The sequence below is a fragment of the Felis catus genome, chromosome E2 (genome assembly GCF_018350175.1).
Source record: "Felis catus isolate Fca126 chromosome E2, F.catus_Fca126_mat1.0, whole genome shotgun sequence".
In the NCBI taxonomy this organism is placed as follows: domain Eukaryota; kingdom Metazoa; phylum Chordata; class Mammalia; order Carnivora; family Felidae; genus Felis; species Felis catus.
The window spans coordinates 43,748,059-43,774,903 of record NC_058382.1 but is presented as its reverse complement, the minus strand read 5'-3'; the positions used below and the strand labels follow the sequence as shown (position 1 = coordinate 43,774,903).

Here is a 26,845-nt window from a genome sequence, read left to right as displayed (position 1 = left end):
GCCACCCGTCCCCCATCTCATCTCATACTGAGGCATCGCCATCCACCCAAGCGCCACAGGCTGCAGAGACCTCCTCCCAGGACCACCTCTTCCTCACCCTCCATGTCCCACCAGTCAGTCCTCCAGACACATCTCCTGTATCCCTGCCGCCTCATCCCTGGGTGACCAAGGCAACCCCCTACCTGGTCCTGCTGCCTCTGAGCCCTCCCCCCTCCCCGCAGCAGCCGTGTGACCCTTGTAGAACACAAATGAGACCTGTCACGCGCCGGGTCCTAAGTCTGCGGGATCTGGCCACTGCCAGCCTCCTTCATCTCCCGCCACGCCCCTGCTGGCCAGACCCACGAGCCGGCACTCGCCCATGCGCTCCTTCTGTTCTACTTGGACACAAGTCAAGAAACAAAAGCCAGCTCCCGTTTGTGGGGCTTGGAGTCCTCCCAGGCCCAGGGACTGCCACCAGGAAACCTGACTCCACCAGTGGGTGGGCTGATGTGGGAGAGACCGGGCTGGGCCTACCCCCGCAGGCAGGGCTGGGCACAACACAGCGGAGATGGAGCCTTGACTTAATGACGAAGAGGGGACACAGCTGTTCCTTATCTTCCCAAAGACACTCGAAGATCTCCTCAAAGTTCTTAACTGGTAAAGAGGAAAGTGAGGATTTTCCTGTCCAGGCTGTGTTTTCAAAACACACTCTCATTCTCTAGTTGCTGGCTCAGCTTGACAAAAGCAGTTGAATTACCAAGTGCCCCTTTAAAATGTCCTCATGGTAGGGATCTCGCAGATACTTGTTTATTTTCCAGCTGCAGGGACTTCGCAGGTCACCCAAGTGCATGTGCGGCCGAGCCCTGCCACAGTCTGGGGACGTCCAGTGGCCAGAGGCAGGAGAGGAAGTCAGCGCAGGATCTGTCTCCAGACTGGGGTCCGGTAGCGCCCTCCTCACGGTCTCCACTGGCAGCAGGCCAAGCCAGGCCTCACCTGTCCTGCCTGGTGGAAACCACGGACAGGACGGTAGAAGGTTCTCAACGTCCACCGGCCTGGACCTTACCAGGCAGTATATTAGACCTCTAGGAAAGGGTGGAAATGAGGGAATCTTTCCCATTTTTCAGGTGAGGGAACTGAGGCCCGGGGAGGTGAGGCTTCCTGCTTCAGCTTTCACACTTGGCAAGCAGCAGCTGGTCAGGGATTCTGACCCAGGACCCCGGTCCGTGCGGTCCTTGTTCTATACATTGAAAGTCACTTACTTCGTGTCCTTGAGCCTAAAAACAGGAATTTAACGCACACATAGTGGAGAGTAAGGCAGGGGGATTATTATGAGCTGTTTCCAAAGGAGGATTAAATCCTTTTTTGGATCCATTTTCATACACTGCCACGTTTTCATGACTGGCCTGGGTTTCTCTGAGTCCACTTATCTTTTTATAGTTTGACCTTTACACAGGAAAAACCTCAATGATTTTCCACTGTTTTGAATAAACCGAAATGGATGTATTTTTCTGAATGATTAGAGAATGAAAAACAGGGCCTGTCACCATCAAAGTCCTTCGGGAGTAATTCCCCTGGAGGATGGGGTTCACGAGACTACTGGTTGTGATGGGGCTCTCACAGCCATGTGTTTATCTGCCAGCTACAAGGACTTCACCGCTCACGGTCTACCCGCAGGGAGAGGGGAGCTTTGTCCTGAAATCAGAGGCAGGAGCAGGGCTGGTTCCCCACCCCCACCCCCCCAGAGTAGCCAAAGCTATGGAGGCCTGGGCGGGAACTTGGGCCGCACAGTGAGCTGACTGGACAGAGAGCATCACCACCTCCCTCGAGGGCAGCCCCTGAGCTCAGGCTCAGGCCACCCACCTGTTGTCAGAGAGTAGGTGGTCCGCAGGAGCACTCTGCCTGGAACTGGGGGGAAGCGGGGGGTGATATGAGAAAAGCATTAGAAGGCAGTGTAAACTGGGACAAACCACTTCAGCTGTTTATGTCTACTTTCTTTTCCCTAAAATGGTAAAGATTATAGTTACCTGTAGGATTGTTAGGAAGTTAACAGACTTAAGTTGGTGAGTACACAGTAGGTGCTCAATGAATGTGGCTCCATTTCCTCTTCAGTAGCCGGAACTTTTTAAAGAACAACTTCCTGACATGGACCACACACTGCCTTCTTAAGCAATGGAGATGGAACATTATTTCACAATGTCTTCTTAACTTGGGGATCCTCCTCACAAAAATATGAGAACCGCAGAATATCAGCCTTGAGTGGGAATTGGGAGCCTGTCCAGGCTAATCCCTCACCCTGATGATCTCACACAGTTCAGATTTTCTAAGCCACTTACATTGTATCTTTTCTCTTGATTTTGATTTTTTTTTCCAATTGAAACCAGGTAACAGTGTTCATCAGAACTGTGTGTTAAATAAAAGTAGGATGGGGTCCTCTGGCTGGCTCAGTCGAAGAACACGCAACTCTTGATCTTGGGGTTGCGAGTGTGAGCCCCATGTTGGGCGTAGAGATTACTTAAAAATAAAATCTTTTTTTTTTTTAAGTTTACTTATTTTGAGAGAGACAGAGAGAGAGAGACAGAGAGAGAAAGCACAAGCAGGGAAGGGGCAGAAAGAAAGGAGGGAACAAGAATCCCAAGTAGGCTCTGCACTGCCAGCTCCGATGAGAGGCTCAAACTCACAAACTGGGAGCTCAAGACCTGAACCGAATCTGACACTTAACCGACTGAACCACTCAGAAGCCCCAAAAATACAATCTTGAGAAAATAAATAAATGAGGGGCAACTGGGTAGCTCAGTCGGTTAAACGTCTGTCTGACTCTGTTTAGGCTCAGGTCATGATCTCGTCGTTCCTGAGTTGAAGCCCCCCCATCAGGCTTTGTGCTGGCAGCAGGCAGAGCCCGCTTGGGATTCTCTCTCCTCTTTCTGCCCCTCCCCCCACTCGCACTCGGGCGCGTGCTTTCGCTCTCTCAAAATAAACAAATAAACCTTACAAATTTTAATAACAAATAAATAAATACATGAGTAAAAGCAGGTTGGCTCTGAGTGAGGGCTTCAGGGTGTCTCCTTACAAAGCAAAGCATGCTAGTAGTGGAGGCCCTGTGGCAGCCGTTTTGACTATTCAGAAATATTTTCGATTTGCCTCTGGATTCACAGCTACGTTTTGGGAGGTAGATGTGGCTGGAAATCTGTTGCACTTCCTGATCTTGACCTTTTATGTATATTTGGCATTAAGCGGTTTGATCTCTTGTGGGACTTGGGGGCTATCATCCCGGCTGTGGGCTCCCCCCACCGCTCACCGTGTCTGGCAGCCAGGAATGGCAGTGTATCTCGGCACCGGGCATTGGGCCAGCAGGCACTCATGGTTCCTAGCAGGCTGCTGGGGAAGTAACTTGACAGTCAAATCTTCCAGGTCCTCGCCATCCACTCATTCCTCGTGATCTGTACTTTGTGTCCTCCCTTCCTTATTGCTTTCCCAGGAAGGTGTGCAGCTCTCCCATCTCATCTGGCACAGCTCTGCCCAACGACTGCCACTGCCTCCCTAGCCTCCATGCATTGCGTTTTCCCAGCATCCTTCTACCTCCTCTCCTCCTTCCGGTTCTAGATGCCAGCCCTCCCCACAGCCTGTCTTTGGCTTCTCTTCTCAGCAAATGCCCCTTGGCTGTTCACGAACTTCCCCACTGTCCACCTCTGTGGTTCCCCCTGGTCCAGGCCCACACCCCAGCTGCCTGCAACCTTCTCAAACACATGTCCCCACATACCTCACATACCCTCATTTCTGCTTACGGCACACTGGCCTCCCAGCCACCCCATCTCCAAACCTAATGATCCAGATTCCTGAATTCCCATTCCTAGCCCCCAACTCCTCAGCACTTCTTTTTTTTGTTTGTTTTTGTTTTTTCAGCACTTGTCCATGGCTGCCTCACTGCCCTGGGATCCCAGGGCCTCACAGTCACTTCCCCCTGGGAGAGCATCAGGAACTCCATTTCACAGAGTCAAAAACTGAGCTAATGGCCCAGCTAGTTTTACAAGGATGCAGTACATGCTGGCTCCATGGTCCTCCATTGCTGGGCACAGGCCCCATTTTCTTAGCTTATTATCCATCGTCATTTCCACCCACCCAACCTCAATTCTGGCCTCAGTGCGGCCCCCATCCTTTCCCCACTCCCCACTTCCCCCATTCCCGCCCCCTAGCCTCCACCCCTCCACTCGTGCCTGCTGGGGAGTGAGGAGCAGCACCAAGCAGAGAATCAAAAGAAGGACTGGTCTGGGTCCCACAGGCCTAGGCCTCCAGCCTGAACTGTAGCGGCCCCTTTGGCAAAGGATGGGGGAGGGGGTCGGCCCCAGCTCTGAGCCCCTCTTGGCCAGGCAGCCTGACCCCCATAACTGGAGATCCCCACTCCAACCTGCTAGCAGTGTCCAAATACCAGGTGCCCAAGGAGTTTGTGCCCACCTGCGATCACCGGGCTAAGGTGGTCCAGGCAGGAGGACAGGCCTGGGAAGAGGGGGACTGGACCGGCCCTCCCTGCGGGTCTGGCCACCTGACAGGCCACACGCAGGCCTGCTCTGCCTGGACACTGCCCTCCTCCAGACCCACAGGGGCATCCTGGCCTCTGAGCAGTACAGCCACATGGTCTCGTTCTGCTGTCTTCTCAAACTTCACACCTTCGTGTTGAGCAGCAGCCACCTCCCATCCTGCCACAGTGCCAGTGACGCCCAACTGATTCCTCACTTACACAGAACTTGCTAGCATCTGCTGCAAAGTCTGGGCAGTTCCCGCCCTGACATTTTGGGTGCCGTGTTCCTGCCCTCAGTGGGCTTCGCTCTGCCTCCATTCTCTCTGTCAATGATAGGGTTGGGGCCTATCTCTCTCACTCTTTATTTTTCCTACACTACTTGTAGCGGGAGTGTTGGGCCCTTCATCTGGCTTATGTTATAAGTCCTTCTGTATGTCTGGGGAAATTTTTGAGTTAAAAAAACAAAAAACCCAAGCTCTATTCCAGTATATCCATTCATAGTGGCAGAGAGATAATATGACTCTCTGTTGAACCCTGTGGCAAAGTGAGGATTCGTAGTCGGGGATGCCCCTGCCCTCGCAGCTTTCTAGGAGTCTTAGGAGTCCGATGTCAGGCTGATTTAAATCCAGTCGCTTATGCAGTTTATTCTTAACCCCTTCGCTTAGAGCTGCCAGGTTTCGTGTATAAAAATATAGGACAGTCCTACCCCTGGGGCTGGGGGTGGTGGCGAGACGGGGAGGGGAATTCGTGCGTCATTTGTGCATGGAACTCGCAGTGGCATCTGAACTGACGACACCAACAGTGTTCAGGTCGGTGGGGCCATCCCAGGTCCGTGGACAACAAGGACTAGCCCTCAGCTCTCCCAGCTTCCCTCTCCCCGCTTCCGCGAGGAGCATCTCCCCCCAACCCCCCAGCCCCAGCCCTGTGCTTCCTATAGTCCTCATGGAGTAATCAGTTTATATTTCCACCGCCAGCACTTGCTGGGCACTTGTGTGTGCCGGCCACTGAGCTATGGGTCTTCTTCCTTTTTTTTTTTTTTTTTAACTTTTATTTTTTATTTTGAGAGAGAGAATGCGTGAGTGGGGGAGGAGCAGAGAGAAAGGAGAAAGCGAGAAGCCCATGGGGCTTGAACCACCAGCCAAAGTCAGCACTTAACTGACTGAGCCACTCAGGTGCCCTGAGATGTGGGTCCTCTAAGTGCTGTCCTCAGTCCTCCAGAGGTAGAGTCAGGAGCAGGGAAGTGCCTCTCCAGCGTCTTCACAGTGCTTGATTCCCACAGCACTCAGGGGACAGGCAGGACTGGATGCCCTACTTCCCACGAAGGGTCACGGAGGCCATGAGGCTCGCCTGAGTGGGTTCTAAGCTCAGCTTCCTCTTCCGAGGGTGGAACCCACCAATGTCAAGGACATGAGACTTAGGGAAGAGAGCTGGCGGGTCCTTCAAGCTCCAGGAAATGATAACAAGCACAGTAATCATGACCACACCAAGTGCGGGGCTCTGAGCCAGGCACTATGACAGGACACCTTGATCTGGCGTGACTGACATACTATTCAAATCCCCACCTCAGAGATGAAGAAAACCGAGGCCCCAGAGGGGAAACCTGACTTATCCAAAGCCTCCCAGCTTGGCAGGAGGTCTGCTGCTGTGCCCAGAGGCAGCGCCCCCGCCCCCCCACCTTAGACGCCAAGCCCCCAGCACAGACCCAGTGTGGGTAGGACATGAGGGACACAAACACCCTGCCTTTGCCACAAGCATGTCTTGCTTGCAGATACATCTGTCCTCCTGGGGGCTTGATGTCCAGGCCATCGCCCTCCTCCCTCCCTGCATCGCACCCTTCCCCTCTGCCGGCATATCGGACCTCTGGGGCCTCCAGACTGCCTGCCGGAGCCTGGGACTTCATTTCTCAGAAAAGGCATTCCCTGCTGGGACCAAAATGAGGCCTCCAGGGATTTTTCAAAGAAAATGGTGGAACACAAAGGCTCTTTAGAGCAGCACAGGAATCTGCACTGAGTAATTGAGGATGAAAGGCGGCTGCAAACCAACTGTAAAACGCAGCGCCTGCTGGAATCCCACCCTAAAGCCAGCTGGGAGCACGGCTAGAGACAGGTCAGCATTGTTCATGAGATCCCCTCCCCCCACACGCCCCTCCTGTAGCCCTTGGGAGACCTGACACAAGTCTGCCCAAGGGGACCCCTTCCGGTGAGTGCCCCATCACAAGGGCCAAGGCAGACCCTTCTAAAATGAGGCCCCAAATCACAGCTGACTAACCCCTCTAATGCTTCGTAACTGCCCATCTGCTTCTGGGCAGGTCCATCCACAAGTTCCCCACAGTGAGAACTAAAAACTAGAAGATTCGATTGTTGTCACTGAGAGTTGCAAAAAAAATGCCCCCACTACATTGCAAATGGTGTTTGTTGTTTTATGAATACATTTCCCATTTTTAGCTTCTGAGCTATCATCCTCCAACACTGAGTGGCTACTAGCAGCTGGCAGATACCCAAGGGGTGCTGGCACTCTGTCCGTGCCCGCCTGGGGTTCTCAACCCAGGGGAGACAGAGCCATGTTTGAGTTCTTTATGGGCAAAATGTACCAGGCACTGTCTAGGCAGAGCAGAGCAAAGGAACCCAGCCTCTTCCTGAGGACGGGCCAGACACGCTAAATACCTGGGTCCTGGTCCGAAGTGATTCATTCAGCAGTGAACTAACTGGTCAAATCCGAGCTATCCCAGGTTCACCCAGATCTTAGTGGGAGTGTCTATCATTGTTGCCCAAGTTTTGCCTCTCACAAAAAAATTTCAAAACCCATCTCTTCCTTTCTCAATATTTAAAAAATATTCCCCCATGTTCCCAAAAGTTTCCTCTACCTCTCTTTTTTATAAAGCCATGAAAAGTTAGTCAAGAATTGACATAGTTTGTCCATTTTAGTAGTTGAACTATGTAATTAATTATGTTTCCCTTCTCACCTTGGATTCCAGGAAGCTCAGAGCTAAATTTAGAGGTTGGTCACAAAAGTCAGGTTAGCCATTGTAGTTAGAAAATTTGTATGCTCTTTTCTGACTGCTTTCTAATTTCCCATTTCTATTTTAATAACCTCACTGTCGTATCTTTTGTTATAAATCTCTGCAAATTCTTTTTTGATAAGAGGGGAGAATAAATTAAGTCAATTTTTAAAAAGGAATACTCTCGAAGCATTCTTGCAAAAGAGGTTATTGATTATTTAAATTATCTTTTTCCAAGGAAGATAGCATTAACTTATGCCTATGAGCAGTGTTCCCCTCACTGCCATGATGCTGTCTCAGACATGAATTTGGTAAATTGATGGGGACATTCTCATTGCCTATGGTTTATTTTCCCTTAAAAGCCCTTAGCAACCTGTGTGCAAATCAACGTAACTTGCCAAGACACATTTACGGTTAGCAATAATTGTAACGTGCCTGGACCTGCACCTCAAATGTTTCACCTCAAGCAAGATTCCTGTCCCCTTTAATCTCCTGATCGAGCTTCTGCCCCAAGTTGGGCCCCCATACTTCAATTTCGCTGAGAAGTAATTTGAAGACCACATTAATGAACAAATAGCCTGGAACACCCATCTGATTTTAGAAGATTCCCTCAGGCGAGCATTAAATCCTCAGTCTCCGCCACCCCCATCCCCTGCCCTGATGTGCTGCTGTGAGCAACTTTCATTCCTACCACAGCTGATTGTGTTCTGCAAATGTTTGTAAATTTCAGTGGCCGTGTCTCCTCCACGCTAGGGTGAGCTTCCGCCCCCTGAAACTGTGTTTTCTGAGCCTTTTGTGTCTCCTAATGGTGCCTGGAACATTTTGCACATGATAAGGAACTCAAATAAAATGAACAATAAGCGTCCCCAACCAGCTAGAGCTTTTTATGAGGCTCTCAATGAAAACACTGAACCGCATCGACGTCTGATCAAGGCAAACATCTGGAGATGCCAGTGGCAGATGCCCAATTATGCTGAGGCTGATGAATGGGCACAGAGTTATTTGGGGATCAGCAGCATCACTCAGCTGGGCCCGCTGCTACTTAGGCGCCAGCCTTCCCCCTCCCACTGCACCATGCTGGCCTGGAGGGGGCTGGGAACACTTGCCCACCTACCAGCCCGAGCACTCCAGCTACCCACAACCACAGGTCTATTGCCCTGTTCCCAAGGAAGAGGAGGGCCAGGTTAAATTCACTTTCTCATTCGCTTATCCATTTCACAGAAACAGCGTATTTTCTATAAGAAAGTGTTAATTATACCATATACCATCAAATGGCACTAAGCGATAACCAGACGTTCAGGAGGTTGACATGTATATTTTTCAAGTAGCTCTGTGATTTATTATCTAATTTAGGTAAACGGCAAATAGTGATATCATAATAGCCCCCTTTTCTTCTGGTTTCCGCCTCATTGTCTCTGGGTATAGAATAAGAAATGAATCATCAAACGAGCCCCATGGGAAGAATCACAAGCTAGCTAAGGGCATAGGCTCTAGCGACACAACCCCGGGGCTTCAAATCCCAACCTTGCTGCTGACCAAAGGCAAAAGCTGTGACCTTTGAGAGCATCCCAGACTAGGACTGGGTTGAGGATTGAGTGAGATAAGCTGTGAGGCACTGGGTCCGGCATAAAGAACGTTCTCCTTTCCTTCCTTCTGTGTTAGCTGTTGAGTCTTGGGTTGAGGGAAGAGGGACGTCTCTGGATTTTCACTGGCAAGTAAGGCCCGGCTGGGAGAGGGGCACGTGCCCACATCAGCCTACAAACTGCACCGAGCAAGGAGGGGGAGTGAAGTGAAGGTTTAACCATGAGGGGCTGTACCTGTGCTAGGCCATCCTGCGGCTGAGCCAGCATGTCTCCAGGGCCTGTGCCATGTTTATTTATGATTCTGAAAGAGAAAAAGGCCTCTTAGGCCACATGCTTTACACCAAGCCGCCATATTCATGCGACCGACCATTAGGCCTCCCAGACAGAATGATTCTGTGCATCTCCTTTTTAAATTTTTAAATGTTTATTTATTTTTGAGAGGGAGAGACAGAGAGCAAGTGGGGAGGGGGCAGAGAGAGAGAGGGAGACACAGAATTCGAAGCAGGCTCCAGGCTCTGAGCTGTCAGCACAGAGCCCGACGTGGGGCTCGAACCTACAAACCGTGAGATCATGACCTGAGCCAAAGCCGGACACTTAACCAGCCGAGCCACCCAGGCACCCCTGTGCATCTCCTTTCAGGGAGCATGGCCGGGCAGCCACTAGAGGCGTGGGAACCATGCCGGCCAGGCCAGCAAGACTGAAGATGCAGGGCAGCCGTGAGAGCCAAGCCTGTGGCCACAAACCCTCATTAAAACACCTGTCTTGGGGGAAGAAACCCTGCTGTCTGAACCCAAAAGCTGGAGATTAAACAAGTGATAAATCCCCAAAGTTAAAAATCAAATCAGCAGAAGAGGGAAATCCCATTTTCTGAGAGTTACCAAACATCTGGGTAGGAGCCAGGTTCTACCCTGGCTTGGCCCACCGAACCTCGCCAGTCTGCACCGTGTGACTGGAGCTACAGGGAGGAAACTCACAGCTTCCCCACTTCTAACCAAAAACAGGGCCTCCCACAAGGTTCCAGGTGACTAGAGTGGTCTGGTCAAGTACCCGTGCCTCTTGTTTCCAGTTTGGGTGGACAGGTTTCTGTTCTATGTTATGTTCTTGGAAACATTGATTCTTGCTGTCATGACCCCCAGGTTTCTGTCCTGGACTGAGCTGGAAACACAACCACCTCCCGGAGCTAGTCCCTCAATGGCAGGGATATAGGTGACTCCCTCCTCCTCCTTGAGAGACCCCGACTTGACCCTACAGTCCTGCTACCGAAAGTCCCTTGCCAGACCCTCCTTGTGCACCACTCTCTGCACACCCACTCTTGTGTTTTCCCAACTGTGGTCATGAGGAGACGAAGAGAAAACAGAGAAACCATGCCAGGGGTTGTAATGCTACCTGCCATCCTGGCCATGGCGCAGCCCTACCAGGAAGGGCTTGTGCTTCCTGGCAGAGAAAGAGCATGGACAGCTCTCTTTCCCAACAGCTCTCAGCCTTGGCCCCTCCGACTCCTGTGTAACTCTTCTAATCACGGGCCCTCTGTAAGGATGGGAGCCTTCTCTCCTCCGTCACAGGAAGATCCAGTGGAGTATTCTTCAGGGCCCGATACCTGGCCACCAGTTTTCAAAATGATCCAGGGTGAATTATCTTGCAAATGATGAGACATCAGCAAATCCATTCTAATTCACTCCATTTAAAACTTTTGTTTTCCATAAAGGATTAAGTTAGAAAAGAATTTAATCACACCAAATCCACTTCCCAAATGGTTACAGATCCTAAGATCAATCAATGATCAAGTAATGATCAGAGGAAAAGACTAAAGTCCTGACGGCGAGCACTCACGTTTGGTACTTAACTGATCAAACCAGCCTTCCTGACACCAAGAAGCAGCCTTCCTCCAGGCTGGGGGCGCTCTCTGTGGTGTTTTTGAGCACAAATGAAGACACAGGTAGAGATGAGATCAGGACACTTTTCTTTACACGGCGATCATTCTGACCTGCAGCAAATTTGCAATGGTGTCTGCTATGAGCCAGGTGCTGTTCCGGGTGCTCTGGACAAAACGGACGTAAGCATTGCCTTCATGGAGCTTCGCCTTCTAGTGGAGGAAGAAAGACCATGTGGAAATGCATCATGTGTTAAGTGGTTATATTTTGGAAAGAAAAATGGAGGAGGGTAAGGGCACAGAGGGTGATGGAAGGGGGCATTAAGTTTGCATGGGGTGGCACAGGCTATTCCAAGGGGGTGGCATCGAGTGGGGACCTGGGTACAGTGAAGGAGTGGGCCACGCGGACATCGGCAGCAGGTGATGCACCACCCTGAGACAGCATCTACAGATCCACTCTCCAGCTTCGATGGGGGAGGACTAGTTCGTCATCAGGGGAGCGGAGCCTCCTCACTAGCAAGTCAGCAGAGTGTGTTTCTGTCCAAAGAGCCATTCTCGCTCTTTTCAGCAGCTTCTTGGAAGCCTCCTAACTCAGCACACACCGGCTTCCCGGCGGAATGATGTTCCAATTTAGGGTTGCGTTCCCGGCTAAGACACCAGCGTCCAATCAGGCTCCGACCAGCCGTTGCCTTAAACACTCCCTCAGAGCACCCACAGTGCTCCATAACCAGTCTGACTACTGGAGGGACACCCCACATCTTCTGCCACCAGTATAAATGTGTCCACTGACCTCATAGGGCCCTGCTCTGTGGGGCTCCTACAGCTGGTATTAAGATGAAAAGCCCGACCGAGTCATGATGCTGGCCTGAAGCTTGTCTGCAGACTATGACAAATGTACATGCTAGCGTCAGTCCCAGGTTCAGGCCCACCACCCAGACTCAGCCCCCTTACTGGAACCTGTATGTCTCACACCAACCCCGTTTTATAGGGGAGAGAAATGAGGCCTATCTGAAGAGGTGGGGTGCTTTATCACTCAGGGTTCAATCAAGGAGGCAGAATCACTGTAAGTGTGGTGGAATAAGGAATTTATTACAGGAGTTAGACCTTAACAACTGTGAGAGGGGACAGGGGGGCGAGAGTCCAAACGAGGGACTTGGTGGATCAAAGGTCACCAGCCAGCCCTAGTATGGGTGAAGAGGTGTTGAAGCTTGCACAGAGGTCTGGAAGGCAGGCCCATACAGCTAGGGGAGGCTGGGGTAGAAGTCTATGGAACATTGTCGGCTCTTAGCGGCCACTGCTTCCGTAAGTTTGCAAAAACTGTCTGGTGTGGGTCTGGTGTGGGCCTTGCTTGTTGTCGGCTGGCAGTTGGGAAGGAAGTGGGAACATAAAGTTCGATCCGATGCAAAAGTAACAGATCCAGGGTACCTGGGTGGCTCAGTCGGTTGAGCATCCAACTCCTGATTTCAGCTCAGGTCATGATCCCAGGGTCATGGGATTGAATCCCACATTTGAGTGTGGAGTCTGCTTAAGATTCTCTCTCTCTGCCCTTCTCCCCCACTCATTCTCTCTCTCTCAAAGAAACAAACAAAAAGTAACAGATCCAATCACGATCACCCAATCAATAATCTGATTATTTAGCCTACGTGACTCCCAAACCACCAATCAAAAGAGAAATTCTATCCCACTCAGAGCTGGGGAGGAAGTCTGCCAATATACCTAAGCTCTGTAGCTAAGAGTTTTAGGATCCTCGGGCACAGAAGGGGTAGCAACAGCCAGCCCTGCCCACCATCTGATCGCCCAGGTTGGCTTTTGAACAGGAAGGTGTTCCAGGTGTCCAGGCACTTGTGTCAAGATCTGAAGGATGAGCCACGGGCAGGATGAGACTGAGGTGTACAGGTGGCCACTCCAAAAGATGCCCTTGTCTGTGCCTGCAACACACGAGTGTATGTAATAACGTACAGTACTGGAAAAGTTTGTCTCTTCCACTCAATTTTTAAAACTGTCAGCAAATGGGTTCTTCTTGTCTGAGTCTAATCCAACCACCACTGTTGGCTATCTCACAGGACCAGCTTCTGTATCTTGATAAATGTTACTTAGAGCCACCATATTGAATTAGGAGCTGATTATATCTGATTTACCCTGTAACAGAGTTAGGTCCATTTCCCAGGATGTAGCAGAAGGGCCTGATGGTCACCAAACTGATCCATAATTACCTTATAAAATTGCAGTCCAAATGGGTCGTGTCAACAAGGGCCTCCAACTAAGGGGGCACCCCGGCAGAGCTGGGCAGGACTTGACAAGAAGCGCCACAGCTGCTGGTACCGCCACAGAGCTCCCTTACCCAGGGCCATGGCGCAGGTATTTGAGGGTGGCCCCTTCCAGAGGCCACGTGTCAAGGGCAGGAGGTGGGCGCGGGAGACTCTGTGGCAGGGTAGATGGAGAAGCGCTCTGGCTTCAGAGTCAGATGGATCTGGGTTCAAATCCCACCTCCTCCACTGTGATCTTGGGCAGTGTGCTTCATCTCTCAGAGTTTCAGCTTCCGCGTCTGTACAATGGCGACAACAGTAGCCGCTCTGCTGCGCTGTAGAGTGGAGAGGTGTGATGATGGCAGGAACTTGGCCTCAGCCCCACGCACTCAGGAGCTTCAGGGTATCATGGACATCACTGACATACCCCATCTGTAAAGAGATGCTCTTCTCTAGACAAGGTCACTACAGAAGCCATGTCAATACCTGGCTGCTGGGGGTGTCCTCAGTCAATGGGGACAGGCAATGACAAGCTGGTAGCGTGGGCAAGAAGCAGCTGATTGGGCACCGAGTCCTCCCAGAGCATGGGGACCGCCACCCAGCCCCACATGGTAGTCAGCTCCTCCGGGGCAGCCTGGGCCTGCAGGGCCCTTCTGTGTGGGTGTTTCTGTGTGGGGTGGATGGCACTTAGCTCTTCTGGACCTTATGGGACTGGCAGTGATCCTCTCCAGTCCCACTATTCTCCATCCCAGGCAGCAGACATGTCAGGGACAAGGTGACCAGATGTGCAGTGGGGCGTCAGGCTGTGGGGCAGTGGGAGTAGGAATGGGCGCCCCTGCCCCAACCTGCATCTGCAGCCTGGGCAGGCCTGATTTTGGATCCTGAAGTGACCTCCCCCTCCCCTACCCAGAGGGACCGTTTTCTTCTCTCAGTGTTTGAAAGAGAGTCCCAGAGCCTTGAGGTGCCGGGAGAGGCTCTGCGGCCTGAGGAGGCCTTGCACGGAGCCAACAGCTGCAGCCTCAGCGTTTCGAAATGATAGAGGGACTGTTCATCAATATTTTAAAAAAGAAATGTAATCAGAGGTTGGTGAACCCCCAGAGCTCCTGGCCGCGGGTGTCAAAGGTTTCCTTGAACTTGAGCCGGGAACGGAATGAAAAACGGCCGCAGACGTGGTCCGTCGTGGTGTGTCCTGCCACAAACCCCACCTGACAGGCGCTCCCCACCGAGGCTCGGAAAAGGTTCTGTGGTGAGTGGAACAGCAGGTCACACACATCCACGTTCTTTCACTCCCGGGTGGTTTTTCCTTCTAAACTTGGGAACATGGATGTTCTATTTTAAGAACATTAATTACCGTCCAACTTTAATTGTTGTGCTGATGTGAACAACAATAACAACAACAACAAAACAACCCAAATTGGAACGGAGGAAAGGAAACAAAAGTAATTCATGGAGTAATTTGGTGTTCACATCCTTTACGTTTGCCTGAGAACATTTGTCTAATGCATTTACTCCTGCTCAAGAGAAGTGAATAGCTGGCTTTTTGGTGGTTTCTGGAGAACGAAGCGAGGGCTGGCCACACTGGCCTTGGAGATGCCAGCTGGGGCCACCTCAGGCCAGGAGCCCTCCTCAGGACTCAAAGAGGTAGTGTCAGGAAGGTAAAAATAGAGCGAGGGATTCGGCAACAGCTTTGACACATGGTTTTCTCATCCAGGGACTGCCACGTAGGGCCCTCCTTTTCCAGCTATTCTAAGTGAAAACGAAAAAAATGTAAGATTATCTGAGAACTAAATAAAAAAACACAGGGCTATATTTTAGCCACCTTTTTTGCGTTCTTCTGCCTTCTCCCAAGTGCTCATTTTGGCTCCTTTTTCTTCACCAAGACAAAAATGGGATGAGTCCGTGGTTCTGTCCTTGACCCCCTTTTGTCCTCTGCCCGTCCTCATCCACAGCTGTGGCTACAGCACGGGGTCCACGTGGCCACAGTTCAGGCACATTCCACACACCTGCCTGCCTTTTGGACAGCCCCCTCCTCCTATGAGGCCCCTAACTTCCCAGAACCAGATTCAGCCTCTCCCTTGGGGAGCCACATCTGGGGCATATTCCTCCCCCCCCTCAACGTTGTCCTTCCCCACAGCCTTGTCTGAATACTGGTAGCCAGGACTGTTTGGTATGTGACCCTGGATTCAGCCTCTTCAGAGGCAGGGATGGGAGCAATGGGTGCTCCCTATGGGAGTCCCTAATAATAAATGCGAGGGGAGACTGGGAAGGCTTCCCTGAGAAAGAGACATACCGGCTCAGGTCGAAGGGGAGGAGCAGCTGGCCAGGTGAGCAGGGGTTCCAGCGCGATGGGACAGTGTGAGCAAAGACCTGCCTTGAAAGAGACCAGGGACTGTAGGAGGAAACAGGAGGGCTCTGGAGGCACGAGCAGGGAGGATAAGGTTGGTGAGGAGTGACACAGGAGAGGACGGTCGACCTAGGGCATAGGTTTTATCCTGGGGGTGTTTTCAGCTGGGAAGGTGCTGGGGTTTGTAAGTAGAAAGAGGATTCTGGCTTCTGTGTGGAAATGAACGGTGGAGGCAAGGCTGAAGGACCCAGTGAGAGATGATGGGGCTTGACCACGGTCCCCCCTGACCCCTGGAGATGCCCCCCAACAATATCTATGCCTGGCTGCGGCTGGCTCACACCTTCCCAGCCACCCCAGCTCTCTGCCCAGACAGACGTTCAAGACAACAATCCATGGACCGATTCGCATTCAGGTGTTAAGGACAAATAGTGGCGCCACCCACTTCATATGTCTCTGGGACACAGGAGGGTAGCAGCAAAGAGGGAAGGGTGGTAGCTACCAGCCTTCCCAGACTTCTGGGGGGTTCCTTCCCTGTCTGTGGGTCCCTTCTGAGCATTAGAGAGCCATGTGGGGGTCAAAACTGGCCAGGATGGGGCCACAAATAAGTCTTAATCACAGAGTCTAGGCTCTGCCACACTAGCTGTGTGATTCCAGAATCTCCCTTTACACAAGGCAGCCTAAGTGATGCACTAGTTCAAACAATTGGGAAGTTTTCTCATAGCTCCTGCTGTGCCACCTGCTACACACAGAGGGAATTGAACCTTTTGGTAATTGACATTCTGGTCTGGCTAGAAATCATTGCATTAATCCAATCAAGGTTCCCTGAGTGCCTTTCAGGGACTGGCCCCTATGCTCAGTGCTCAGGGGGTTCTAGGCTACGAGTCCAATGCCTGGTGGGTGTGCGATTGAGGGATGGGGGCTGACAGCTGTAGAGTTGAGCCGTAGAGGATGGGTGCCAGGTGGACCAACCGGGGAGGGTGTTCCGGACACTGGGGACAGCATGTGTAAAGGCACGGAGGCGTGAATGAGCATGGTATGTTCCAGGAAAGATGAAAGCTAGAGGTTGAGGCTGTGAGAACAAATCAGTGGGAGGGAAGGAAAGGCAGAAGTGAGACTGAGGAAGGCTGGGCCTCATCACCAGGGGCCCCCAAACCAGGCTAGGTAGATGGATTTGTTCTGTGAGCAGAGGGAGATCTGTAGGCACTGGACAGAGTGAATGGGCAGAGAGAGAACTCAGCAGTTCGTGGCAGAGATCCCAGCTTGGACGTGAGCATGGTGGACGGCCCCACGGGCCATGCAACTCTGCAGGCGAGAAGTGAGGAGGCCCGAGGAGGGAGGGAAGAGGCGCTGCAGGGACCAGAAATGGACTACGGAGCTGGTAGTAACTGGCTTTGACTCTGGACATGACAGGTTGAGGGTGATGGGAAGGCCCAAGAACAGAGCCTCTGCCCACTGACCGACTGACTGACGGGGGCTGGGCCCACTGAAGCTTCCAGGGGACAGAACTCCGCTCTCTGCCTTCCCTCCACTGCTTTCGGTCTCCCTCTGCCTTTCTCTCCTCTCTAACTGCCACCAAGAGAAAATCAAATACTTTTTAATTGTATAAAAATACTACTCTAAAAAAATTAGTAAGTGGAATGTTTCTATTTCCTTTTCAAAATGAAAAGCAAAGTTATCTGTGCATGGTCTCTCATGTGTATGAATGCCTAGATTTTTATTTTCCCTTGGTATATTTAAAAAAAAAAGCCATTTCAGGCATCAGGATGAGATTTGGCAACAGCCCTTTGGTGCCCAGCTGCCCCTTGCACCCTCCGTGCCACCCGAGAGAGCTCAGGCTGGGCGGCACACCAGGGCTCACCACCCGAGAGTGCATGTAAGACCCTGACCTGACAGCTCTTCACCTGTGGGATCTGCAGATCCTCCCTCCAAGTCAGAGGGCACGTTCTGAAACCCCAAGACGATGACATTTTGATAAAGTTTTAAAAAGCGATCTTACTTTGCAAGACAAACAGCTAATAAAATAGATTCTTTTTTGGTAACCACCCATACACCAATCAATCTGTCACTCGGAAAACTGTTTCCTGAGAGGTGTGAAATGAGGCCACTCTGGAGTTCTGTGGGAACAGAGAGACCCCAAGAAGCCTTCCACTCCCAGACTATACTTGCCACCCCAAAACAGGGAAACTATCAGATTCAGGGTACAGGAAATACACAGAGGATCAGTTGCTCAGTCAATACCAACTTTTGAAAGATGAGCAGGAGGCGGCTGACCCACTGTTTACATGCAGCCGGCCCACACTATCACGTGTATCTTGCCTGTTTCTTTTCAATTCCTTCCCTATTGGGAAAAAAATTTTAAGTAAGTGTTTCCCACCTAGGGGGCTTACAGAGTGAGTCATAACATGGGGGGCCTCCTCTGTGCTGCAGCCTTTCAAGGAAGAACTTAAAACAAAGGACCGTTTCAGCACCACCATCAGAAATCAAAAGGAGAAGCCACAGTCATAAGATATGTCCCTTCTGTGCCCACCGAGGCCACCATCAGAATAGACACTCTCACTTCCTGCATGCTATCTTTGTATCTCTGCTTGGCTGCTGCTTGCCTTTTCTACCTTTATTTTCCTTTAACTCTAATTCCCTCACTGCTAGAAAAAAAAAAGTCTCATTATATTGTACATAGAACAAAGTTTAAGTCATCTTAAATCTTCTTTGGAACAAGATGGAATAAATGGTTGTTAACCAGAACCTCCCTCAAAGCAGCTCTAACTGCAGAATTCTGCTGCACCTAGAAGCTCAGCAGGCCCCTGCAAGTGCTAAATGCAGAATAGCAATGTCTGCACACAGTAGGCCCTCAATAAATGTCCACAAATTTGTTTTTTAAATGATGGAATCTGAAAGGACCCAGGAACAAATAAGATGAACTTACTGGGAAAAAAAGTGACAAAAAACATTACTAACAAGAACAGATCATAACCGGGGGGGGGGGGGGGAGGCTGTAATTCCATGGTGGAAACCGTAAAAGAATTGAAACATATCTGGAAGCAGTAGTTGGGGTAACTGAAACAATAGAGCAGAGAAAGCAGTGATGTTGAGGACAAAGCAAGACATCAAACCAGAAATACAGATAAAAGACAACAATCAGAGGTACACATAACCCACCTGGGAATGGGAAATGGTGTCACAGCCCTACAGAAGTTGAGAGAAAGATAAACGGGATGAGGTATACCATGAGGAAACCTCAGAAAAGAAACAATACAAGAAAAGTTTCCAGAGATGAGAAACAGCTCAGCCTAGAAATAAAGAACGCACACAGCGTGCCTTTCAAGTGTAACTCTGAGAGAAAGAAATCAGCATTTGCTAGCTACAATGTGGTGTGATAAATGATCTGGCAGGCTGAAGGGAGATATGTTCTTTTGCAATTGGATAAGAATGATGAAAGAACTGATATCATAAATAGTGAGGATAAGATGAATCTCAGGAAGAAATGTGCAATTCGAACCACGCATGAGTACCCTAATCACATGTGAGTTATGCTCCTAAGTAAGACTTGCTCTGGGTAAGTAGAAGAAAACAGACTCATTTAAAAATTGGGCTGGGGTGCCTGGGTGGTGCAGTCGGTTAAGCGTCCGACTTCAGCCAGGTCATGATCTCGCGGTCCGTGAGTTTGAGCCCTGCGTCAGGCTCTGGGCTGATGGCTCAGAGCCTGGAGCCTGTTTCCGATTCTGTGTCTCCCTCTCTCTCTGCCCCTCCCCCGTTCATGCTCTGTCTCTCTCTGTCCCAAAAATAAATAAACGTTGAAAAAAAATTTAAAAAAAAAATTGGGGAGAATTTGTGCACAATTATACAACAAAAAAGAAGGGATGGTTGACTTTTTATAAAAATATGAAAGACAAAAGCTGATCCAACACTCATTGGAATTAGAATGGACCAGCTGAAAAAGAAAGAATAGGTGATCTGACAAAATTCAGCCACTCCTAAGATTTAACCTACACTCTAATAATTCCCCAGTCTTGCTCCAGCCCAGACCTGTCTGCTGAGTTCTGGGTCAGAATATCCCATTGCCACCTGGACACATCCATGCACATGTCCCTCAACACCACAACCTTGCCTTCACCCACCCCACCCATGGCCAGTGAGCAACTTCAGCACCCATACAGTTGGATGAACTGGAAGCCTCTGCATTCATTCCTGGTCCTCTGCCATGCTCCCCATGCTCAATCCCACCCTTGTGTTAGTCTGCTGGGGCTGCCGTAACAAAATATCAGACTAGGGGGCTTAAACAACAGAAATGTATTTTCTTACAATTCTGGAGGCCAGAAACCCAAGATCAAGGTTCTGGCTGATTGGGTTTCTGATGAGATCTCTCCTTCTGGCTTTGCAGGCTTCACATGGCCTTTCCCCAATGCATGGGTGAGGCCTTGAGATCTCTTAGATGTCTTTTTTATAAGGACACTAATCTGATTGGATCATGGTCTCACCCTTATGACTTCATTTAACCTTAATCACTTCCTTAGAGGCCTCATCTCAAATACAGCTACCTTGGGGGTTAGGGCTGTAATATACGGATTTGGTGGGGAGCAGCTCCTCTCACAGGCCATTCCTAGAAGTCACTCTGGGGTACCTCTGCACCCTGCCAATGAGGTCTCCACCAAGTGCGCAGACAGGCCATGTGAGTATGCCTGTCCAGCCATGCCTCTCCTCTTGCCATGGTGCTGGAGGTTTACGGGTAACTCCTTCACCAAAGTTCATTCAAGACCTTTCCCCAAGGCCAGCAGCTGCTTCTCACCCTCACCCCAAGGGGATTCCACCAACCCAGCCTAGTCCCAGGCTGACCCTGACACTCAGCCAGAGGGCTGTGTGACTTTGCAAACGTTTCCAAACATCTCTGGGCTTGAACCTCATCAAAGATACTTGGCCCCAGCATTACCATGTGAATAAATAAATCAACCTCCATCAGGCCCTTTGCACACATCATTTCTGGAACTTTAAAGTCAGAAGGAAAGGAGAAACTGTAGAAAGAAAGTAGAAACTGAGGCTTGGAGAGATGCCCCTGCCAGAAGAGACCACTCCTTCCTGTACTAGGGAGCAGGTCCATCCAGCTCCAGAAATGGTTCTGCTGACTGGGGTGTATCTCAGGAGAGGTAGAGGTATTCAGGAACCTGGACCAAGCATCCAAGGACATGGTCTCACTTAGAGCTGCACGTCCATCAGAGGTCACCCCAGGTGCTGGTCTGCGGTCTAGAGGCCTGTGGGCTAGAGGCTCCTGGTGGACAAGCAGGCAGGCGCGTGCTGAGGACCACTGCTGGATCCCCAGACACTGCCTTGCTGTGCTGGGTAAACAGCTCACTTTCCATGCCCGCCCCCCAGGCCCGCCCTGCCCCACTCCTGCTGCCTATTTAAACAAGAGGCCCCGACTCCACTCGGCCCAGGCACCACCAGCTTCCGGAGCTAGAAGAGCAGCCCTGCAGGCCTCGCTCACTCGGGGATGAAAGGTCCTTCTGTTTCACCATTTCCTACCGGTGCGTTTTGAACGATGATGCTGAGCTGGGTTGTAGCGGGAGCCGATTCTGCTGGCCGACGAGTGTATTGAGATGTGTAGCTGGCCCGAGGGAGGCTCTGATTGAATTTTTCCCATTTTGAATCCTTGACTTGATGTGATCTTATTTTCAAAGAGGGTGAAAGCCTGTAGTTTGTGAAAGGACAGAGGAGAGCATATTTCAAAACAAGGTCTGGCTGAGAATATCAATGATCTGACATGTTTTTCTTTTCTTTTGAGAAAAAAAAGGTCCTGTAATTTCATTTCCCCTTGGAAACCCCTCCCTAAATAGTCAGTTCCTGTCAGTTAATTCTATTTTGAAAAACCATGCAGAGAATTTTTTACAAGAGTCTGGTGGGGAAGAGAGGTTGTGTAGCTGGAGGGGGACAATTTGGAGAATGTCTGGGCACACAGGGCCTCCTTGAGAAGCTTCTCCTTGGGAGCTGAGGAGTGAGCTCCTCCCCATCCGAGCGTGGAGGGAGCTGAGAGTTGCATTGGTTGCGCTGGCTCAGGAGAGGCCTGCCTCCTCCACGTCCACTTCTAGATGCTTGTCAGCCTGTGGCCTAGGGTCAGGTCAGCCCAGGAAGAGGGTGAACAGAGGTGCATGCAGGTCATCAGCCTACAGAGGGTGAAGAGGCAGACGTCCCAGGGACAGAAAACAAGACCTGCCTGGAGGCCACCCTGTGACCTCCCAGCAGGCTGGACTCCCCAGGCTACGGGTGGGGAGGGATGCCTGCCAGGTGGTTAACTCAGAAGAAACAAGCTAGAGTGTCCACATGGGAAAAAGGGCCCCTAGGGGAACAAAGGTCCCAGGGTCTATGGCTTCCTTCTTCCCACCCTAATCTGTCAACATCTCATGCTCATTTGGTCCTGGTCATAGCTGCCCAGGACCCTCGAGTGACACCCCCCCCCACCCCCAGTGTTACCAAGAAGGAGGCATCTGAGACTCAGATGGATGGCAGACCCAGGACTAGAACCCAGGTCACCCTGAAGCTTCTAGATGTGGATTCCTAGGCAGGAGGGAAGCCAGTTGCCTGCCAAGTGAAGAAACACTCCTTCCAGCCCTTCTGCAACATCTTTGGCTTGTGGGCAGGGGGACTGGGACTTAAATTTCAGATTCTTCTGAAATACAGTTTGGGTGATTTGCAAACTAAGTGTGTATAAAGGATGGAAGCTGGTCCAGAGGAGCGCTGGGGAGTAACGGTTGCCTCGACATGTGACAGTGGTAGAGAGGGCTTTGGTCCCGGCAGCCAAACTGGCTGGATTAGGTGGAGGGCCAAGGGGCGCCGCACACGGAGCCTGGCGGGGTGGGGGTTGAACTTCCTGGGCCGGGTCCAGGAGGCCGGGCCCGGAGCCAAGGATGGGCCTGGAAAGTCGAGGACCAGACTTGGGACTGGAAGGCGGGACTAAAGAGTCAGAAGAGCGCCTCAAGCCAGGGGGCGGGTCCAAGAGGGGCGTGGAGGCCTAGGAAGAGGGGGCGGGGCCAGAGTGTCGAGGGAGGGGTCAATACCCGAGGCCAGGGGCGAGGTTAGAAGGGCAGGGCGGGACCAGAGAGCGAGACCCAGCCTACCAACCCCCATTGGGGCGCTTGTGTCTGGAGCTGCTTATGCTCAGGCCAAGCCAGCAGGAGATACAGGGAGCCGGTGGCATCTTGTCCAAGGCCTCCCCTCACACGAGTGCTCTCCCAACCATCTTCTAAGTAGACCCTGATGAGGTCACGAAGTGTCTCTGCTGAGCGTCCCCTAGGCCAGCCTATCTTCACCCTTATCTGCTGTGAAAGCCCTCTCTTTCTCTCCACGAGGCTTTCTCCTCCACCCGACCCGGGTCCCGGTGGCCACTCTCCATCTTCTGCTGCCTGGGTTCAGTTCTCTCCACCCCCACATATCTTTGCGAGGCTGAGATTACAACGAGCTCCTGGGGGAAAACTCCGATTGTTCTAGCTTCGCCTGTCAGATCAAACCCAGGCCCCGAGGCTGGAGCTCTGAATTCACCTCTCTCCCGTCGCGACCCTGCACACCCTCAGCGGCCTGGCCCAGGTCCAGCTGTCCACGAGGAGGTCTCATCCCTCCCGCCCGTCAGGCAGAGTCCTCCCCACTTGTCAACCCTCCGACCCCCAGGCCTGTGCACATTTGTCGCAGAAACCTCAGCCCCCACCCCCTCTGGCTGTACTTCGTCTGCAAGGACCGGGTCCACACCCTCTCCTTGGCGACGTGGAGGGTGTGGCGCAGCCTCTGGCGCAGGTGGGGCCCCTTGGTCTTTGTACCTGGCTCACCTGTTCTGGGCTGCTGGATGGCTGTCGGTTGAGTTCCGGACACCTCTGTGAACCGCTCATCTCGTTTCAGGTCCTGACTGCAGTGGCGCCCCCTCTTCAGACGAAGATCAAGAGGGTCCCAGTGGCTCCTCCTCAGGTAAGATAGGGGTTTCTGGAGGGGGTGGGAGTTGCCTCTCCAGGCCTCCCCTGTAGGCTGATTATTGTTTTATATAAAGAGGTGCTGGGTGAGATTGTTTAAGAAAAGGTTCTGCTGCTTGGTTTAAAAGTTTGAAAACACAGCTGCGCAGTAAAGCCATCAGGGGGCTGGCGGTCTGATCCGGTCCAGAACTCCCTCTTGTGGAGTAGAATGCCAGTGGAGGAGCGTGTCTCACACACCCAAATCTATGGAGAAAATACAAATTCCTTTGATACCTAGGGAAATAATTGAGGTAACACTTCGCAAAAATGAAGGAATACAAGTTAAATATCTTGGGAAATGTCACCAGATATCATTACCCACTAAACTATTGAAAAATGTTTTAATTGCTTAAAACCCAGAGCTGGTAAGGATGCTATGAAACAAGCACTGTCAAACAACTGGTGGAAAGTAATTTGGGCAGGGGGTGGGGAGCTGACACTTGCCTACTATGTGCCCAACACAGCTATAGTCAGGTGACGGACTAAAATATTGAGTGCTTGCAAGGGGGGACAAAGTCCTCAGAGTTAGAAAGCAAAACCTGCATTCTCTGGGACTGGGGGTAGGGGTGGGGCTGAGCAGCTCCCAGGCTGCTGGTGTCAGTCACAAGAGCAGAGTCCCTGGTCTACAGAGACAGTCCATAGGACCACCAATGACACTTCCACCTTTTGCTTTGAGGAATGGCATTTGCCAACATTGCTCAAGATCAAATTCTGTTTCTGGCTTGGAAAATCTGAAGATGTGAGGGGCTGGTCACCCTTCTGGTGTGCAAGACTGCAAGTGTGTGCAATAAGTAAATGGACAGAAACTGCCAGGTGTCTAGAGAGAAATGACCTGTTTCATCCAGGTCAAAGGTCCTCTGGCCATAGAGCCAGGGACTGGCTGGGACTTGGTAAACAGAACATCATTGGGACTTTCTGACCCCAAGCCCCCTGCTGAGGCCTCATCCCTGCACACAGATGGTGGCTACCAGGGAACAACCCCAGCAGAGGCATGGAGACCTAGAAGGGTATGGAGGGGAACTGCGCACAGCCCCTGGGACTTCAGAAATAGGAGACGATGCAGAGTGATCAGGATGCTGAGTCTGGCCTGCCCTTCCCTGCCAGGTGTTTGGTCATCTTCCTGGGGTCAGCAGGAGCCACTGAAGAGTTTAGCAGGGAAGTAATGTGGTCTACTGTGTAGTTTTAAAAGACCCCAGTAGCTGCCATGTGGACCAGAAGAAGGGAGGCCAGCTGCAAGGAGACAGGTGGGAGGGGGTGGGGCCTGACCCTGACACACCCCTGGGAATGGATATGAGGGGTCAGGGAGGTAGAACTGTGGTCTGGTGGGAAGAGGCATGGTATGCGGGAGGTCCAGAGCCTCAGGGATGATTCAGGAGACAGAGCTGGTGGTGGGGCAGTGGAGGAAGAGGTGATCTATCAGGAGAGACACCTGGGAACAGATGACCCTGAAGGATCAACCAAGACAGGAGAAGAGTCAGAGGAAGGTCTAGCTCCTCAGGGTAGGCAGAGGAGGAGGAGACAACAACAGGCTCTGAGAAGAAGCAGACCCAGAGACAGGAAAGGAACGAGAAGGATGGTGGTTCCAGGACCGAGGGCAGAGAGCAGAAGGACAGATGAGGATCAAGTGGCTTGCACCTCCCACTGGGCCTATTTTTAAAAGTAAAATCAGGTTGAAATTGCATAGAGTGTTTTCTCATTGGTGCTGACCTCTGTTCTGGCAATTTTCTCTCCAGAACTTTACCAGAAAGCACGGTGAGACACCCTGTCTACCTTCTGTCTGGCTGTGAGGGTGGTGCAGGGAGCTTCAAACTAGGGGGCTGCCCAGACACTCAGTCATCCAGAGCGTCGCTCGGCCCTCCCTGCTCTGAGCAGAAGACTGGCTCCAGGCTAGCCTGATCTGTGTGGTGTCAGTGGGAAGCCACTGGGACATTCAAAGCATTTAAGTTAAACAAGCCCAACTCAGGATAAACTGTCAGTGAATGCGCTGGATCCTCCCTCCAGGCCCATTTTCCACAACTGCTCCTCCCGGCGTCTCCTCCCCGGCCTCCTGGGACTTGGTGGGTCATTGTGGTCAGGGCTTGGCCCTGCAGCCTGGACTATCTGAGTGGCTCTGCCTCCCACATGCCTACTCGCAGCTCTCTCCGACTCTCCACTTCATCTCCCTCCCTTGCTACTGCTTGCTACACCCACCACCTACCACCTTCCTGTCTCAATGCCCTTGACAAGGACACCCCCACACTAAAATATACACACCTAGAAAGCAAAGGCTCCGCCCCCGGAAATTCCCAGGACCTTGCTGTGAAATCCCAAGTAGTCACAGTGCTGCATCTGACTCATCAGAGCTGGATTTCAAGCCCCCCCACAAGCTCCCAGGCCTCCCCCCCAACCACGCCAGCCCCGGCACGCACCGCTCAGCCAGCACAACCCGTCAGTGTCTGACCCCCAACCATTAAGCATAGATTGCTGTATCCATCTCCATCTGCACCACCTCAGTGGACTCTTGACATTCCCTCCTGCCTGTCCCCCGTGGGCCTTGCTTGGTCCCTGGAACCAACCTGTACACTGATCCCTGGTAGAAGTTTTCAGGGGATTTACTTCCCCATGCCCACAGATTTACTTTACTACTTATATCACTAGCAGTGGCCTCTTCTCTGAGCAGAAATGGTTTCCACTAAAAATTAAAAGATTATGGCTCAGCTCCCCTGATGCCTCATGGTCCTGAGCGGGAATGGACTGTTCAGAACATACCCTGAGAGAATGGGAAGGAGTGAGCTCCCTACCTGGTCTGGATTTAGGGCAGAGGAACATCATTATTGCCATTTAAAATGAAGATCTTTAGGGGCGCCTGGGTGGCTCAGTCGGTTGAGCGTCCGACTTCGGCTCAGGTCACGATCTCACGGTCCGTGAGTTCGAGCCCCTCGTCAGGCTCTGGGCTGATGGCTCAGAGCCTGGAGCCTGCTCCCGATTCTGTGTCTCCCTCTCTCTCTGCCCCTCCCCTGTTCATGCTCTGTCTCTCTCTGTCCCAAAAATAGATAAACGTTAAAAAATAAATAAATAAATAAATAAATAAATAAATAAATAAATAAATAAATAAAAATAAAATGAAGTTATATACCTGGGAAACTGAGGGCTGTTGATCAGTAAGGCCTTGTTTTTGGTAAATGGATTGATGAAACAAAGCCAGAAGCCTTCCTCTATTGGTCAGGCTGGGATGGGCTCTGCTGTGGTTTATAATCTTAAGTTTTCTTTTCATTCCTACTACACATGGGTTAGCTGGGGCCCTGCTCCGTGTGTCCTCACCTTGGGACCCAGGCTGATGGAGCAGCCACC

At 51.4% G+C, this 26,845-nt stretch overlaps 1 protein-coding gene and 1 long non-coding RNA gene across 4 annotated transcripts in view; one reads left to right on the top strand and one right to left on the bottom strand.

The window, feature by feature from the left end:
- SMPD3 (sphingomyelin phosphodiesterase 3) overlaps window positions 1-26,845 on the top strand; it is an 83,612-nt gene that overhangs the window by 32,786 nt on the left and 23,981 nt on the right. For 2 of the 3 annotated variants that reach the window (XM_003998186.6, XM_006941665.5), the window contains exon 2: window positions 23,409-23,474. The gene's annotated coding sequence lies outside the window, so the exon portion shown is untranslated. Of the gene's footprint in view, window positions 1-23,364; window positions 23,475-26,845 lie in introns of those variants that run through there. The other variant, XM_045047072.1, reaches the window with a different exon arrangement.
- The window catches only part of LOC109494918, a 28,624-nt gene continuing 13,790 nt past the window's right edge, over window positions 12,012-26,845 (bottom strand). The window contains exons 5-8 of the long non-coding RNA XR_002150067.2: window positions 23,339-23,719; window positions 21,048-21,213; window positions 15,480-15,560; window positions 12,012-14,930 (exon numbers count right to left, since the gene is read on the bottom strand). This is a non-coding gene — a long non-coding RNA (uncharacterized LOC109494918). The remainder of the gene's footprint in view (window positions 14,931-15,479; window positions 15,561-21,047; window positions 21,214-23,338; window positions 23,720-26,845) is intronic.